Source organism: Tamandua tetradactyla (assembly GCF_023851605.1).
Source record: "Tamandua tetradactyla isolate mTamTet1 chromosome 22 unlocalized genomic scaffold, mTamTet1.pri SUPER_22_unloc_3, whole genome shotgun sequence".
NCBI classification, from domain to species: domain Eukaryota; kingdom Metazoa; phylum Chordata; class Mammalia; order Pilosa; family Myrmecophagidae; genus Tamandua; species Tamandua tetradactyla.
The window spans coordinates 846976-850689 of NW_027518253.1; the positions used below are offsets into that span (position 1 = coordinate 846976).

Below are 3714 nucleotides of genomic sequence, written 5' to 3' on the forward strand. Positions count from 1 at the left end.
TATTTTAAATTTTATTTCAACATAATTTCAGATTTTAGAAAAGATGCCAACATTTTACAACGAATATCTTTAAAGCCTTCACCCCAATTCCCTAAATGTTAACAATTTATCACATTATATTTTTCCTGAATGTTCAAGAATAAATTGAAGACATATATCTTTACTTCATTTATAATAGTACTTGTTAAACCAAGTATATTCTCTTAAATGACCACTGTGCTGTTATCAAAAACAGAAAGCTAACATGGATTGCTATTATTTTCCAATCTACAAACCTTATTCTGATTTGAAGGGCATGCATATCTTATTTGTTAACATCTGATTTACTTTAATTTTTCAGCCAGTGTGGATGTTAGTCAACCTGTAAGGTCTTCAGAACCAACAATTATTTTCAGGTTAAGTTGACAAGGCTTTGAGAAAATAGTGTCTGTGAATATTTTATAAACAACATTAGCTACTTAACATTGCTTTAGAAATTTAAAAGGGTGTGTTTTTTTACTAATGTAAGTAATATTCACTTCAAAATACCTCTAAAATGATTTTGAAAACTCTACAAAGCAAAATTTGAACTACTGTTTGCAACTTTATGTGTTTCATTCTCATGTCTTTCACTATCACCAGGAATGAGGATCACAATAAAAAAATAAAATCAGAAAATTAATGCAATTTGTGTGACCATATTAACTTTTAAAATATTAAAAATTTCGTTTTTTTTTTTTTACTTTTAGTGTGTTAATGAAGAAAACTTCATTTTTTTTATATGGGCAGGCTCTGGGACATGAACCCAGGTCTCCAACACAACAGGTGAGAATTCTTCCATTGAGTCACCAGTGCACTACCCAAAAATTTAATTTTTAAGTGCTGCTTCTCTACTTAGAGTCTTTCAATTAAACCATAGGTAATTTATTTTATAGTAGAACACAACTTTTCCATAATTCTCTTCATAGCATTTTTCACTTCCTGGTTCCTCAGACTGTAAGTTAAAGGATTTAACATGGGAATTACCACAATACAGAAAACAGAAGCTATTTTGTCAGTATCCAGAGAATGGCTTGCTTTGGGCTGCATATACATGAAGATAATTGTCCCATAAAATATAGTGATGGAAGTCAGATGTGAGGCACAAGTAGAAAAGGCTTTTTGTCTGCCTTCAGCAGATTTAATCCTCAGAATGGTAAATAAAATGAATACGTAGGAGATGAGGACAATTAAAAGAGAGAAAAGAGTGTTGAAACCAGCAAGTGTGAACAATATCAGTTCTTTGATAACTTTGTAATGGGTTTTATGACAAGCCAGACCAACCAAAGGAACATCATCACAACAGAAGTGATTTATTGTATTTGAGTCACAGAAAGACAACTGGAAGGTAAGAATTGCCTGTAGGAGTCCCACAGAAACTCCATAGGAATAAGTATTAACTACCATGTGAATGCAAACCCTTCTATTCATGAAAATGGAATAGAGTAAAGGTTTGCAGATGGCCACATACCTATCATAAGCCATGACTGAGAGCATATACACTTCACATACCACAAACATGATAAAGCAAAACAACTATGGCACAAGCAGGTATGGATATTCTTTTAATTTCCTGGAGGAAGTTCATTATTGTGTTTGGGGTGACAGAGGAGGTATAGCAAAAATCAGCAAAAGCCAGATGACTGAGGAAAAAATACATAGGTATGTGAAGCTGATGACTAATTTGAATTAGCATAATTAACCCAAGATTACCCATGGCACTAATTAAATAGATTACAAGAAAGACTCCATAAAGAAGGGCTTGAAGCTCCATACTGTCTGTGAGTCCCAAAAGGATAAATTCAGTCACTTCTGAATTGTTGCCTTTGGCCATGGAATCAGTGTGGAAGTATACTATACCGTTACCTCTAGAACATCCATTCTGGATAATCTTGGCTTCTCAAATTAAGGAGTTGACTCACCCTTATTTTTTGGTGACCATACTGGAAAGAATATCTTAAGGGATCTCATGGGCCATCCTTACATTTCAGTTCTACCTGCTTTTGGCTAGAAGGTATTTGCTTCAGGTAGAAATTTCAAGATACTGAAACTTCCAGAGTATTTTTAAAGAAGATAGAAGATACCTGAATTAAAACATGAAATTTCACATATAGAATGAAAACTCATTATTAAATAGGTATAGCAGGATAAATATTTTAATGACTCAAGGAAAATACTTCAATGAAACAAAACATGTTTCAGATCAATATATTAATGTGAAATAACTAGACATTTCAATACATCTCAGAATCCAAACAATCTTCACTCTTTTTAAACATTTCTCTCAGTGTACTAGCCAGTATAATCAAAAGAAGGGGGTAAAATATCATTATTTATAAATCTGTGATATTGCACATGAGCAATAAGTCAAAAAATATTGATTAGTAGAAAATATTAATAGATATTTTAAGATTGTTGTAAAGTGTTCAGCTACAAAGTTATATGATGAAATTTATAGCATAATGAAAATGTACCTTAAATTTTTAAATTAACATATATTTTTTAAAGAATTCACTTAAAATTGTAAGTGAACATTTTTAAATGTTAGGTTTAATTTATGGCTGAAGTAGCAATAGCTTGTTCTTATATTTTCATATTCTTTATGTTTAAATTGAATAAATTCATAGACTCCCCTTATTTAGTACTGGAATGATATTTTAAAAAGAAGGAAATGCTCCACAAATTAATTCAAATATTTAATGTATGACAATACATAATAGAATACAATACATAATAGAATAATCCCAAATTATTCTATTAGGGTACATATTCAAAGGCAGTCAGGACATTTCTTAAAATAAAGTATAATGAAGCATTACCTATCCTTACAAACAGTAAAATATAAACTACAGTGTATGTAAGAAGATGGGGTCAGTGATGTGTCAATAAACATTTATGAAGTGACTTTCTGAAAACAGAAAAAACTTCTGGTATATATAAGATTCTACAAAGTTTCAGTGCAGTAAGGTAACTCTCCGGAAGCCTACAACCTCCAGATGGGTTTATTGACAGCCCCTTCCAACACCAAAAATTTAAAATGGGCATAGCCTAAATGCCCTTAGAGATTAAGAGGAAGATCATAGGTGATGGTGGAGTTATACAGAGGAGGGAGGTTTAACAAATGAGTATGATTGCTGAATCATTATATTGATATTTCTTTTGGTTTCCAGTATCTTAGAGCAGCTCAGAATAAAAACCTAGAATTTTGGAATTGCAACCCATACCAAACTCTGAAATCTGTTCTACAACTAATTGTTGTACTATGCTTTGAAATTTATTTTTTTGTATATATGCTATTTTCCACAAAAAAAAGAAAAAAAAATTGTATTTGCAGCATATTGATTTGAAGATTGATTTCAAGATCTTTTTTTGGTAATTTAAATATGTAAAGTATGTAGGAAGTGTTTTTGCTAAGGAAAAAGAGAGTACTTTTCCCTTTAATGTAAAATAACATTGCTGCAGAAAGAGAAACAGGAATGGTTAGGACAAAGTGGATGGATATAGAAAGTTATAGAAGTCTTGTTTTAAGTGAATTTTATTGGTTGTGGTTAAGATTCACTAAGATTTTATAGTTTTATAAGATTTGTAATCGTTTTCTTAGATATATCTTCATGCAAAAGAACTTCTTGGTTTTCACTCTGTTGAAATGATAGTGTTTTGCTGGATTATTTGCTCACTCTTGGTGAGAAGCTATAA

The 3714-nt window shown here is 31.2% G+C and overlaps 1 pseudogene; it reads right to left on the bottom strand.

The window, feature by feature from the left end:
* Positions 1 to 903: 903 nt before the first annotated feature.
* On the bottom strand, positions 904 to 1861 carry LOC143673010 (olfactory receptor 5AL1-like; annotated as a pseudogene).
* Between the last annotated feature and the right edge of the window lie 1853 nt (positions 1862 to 3714).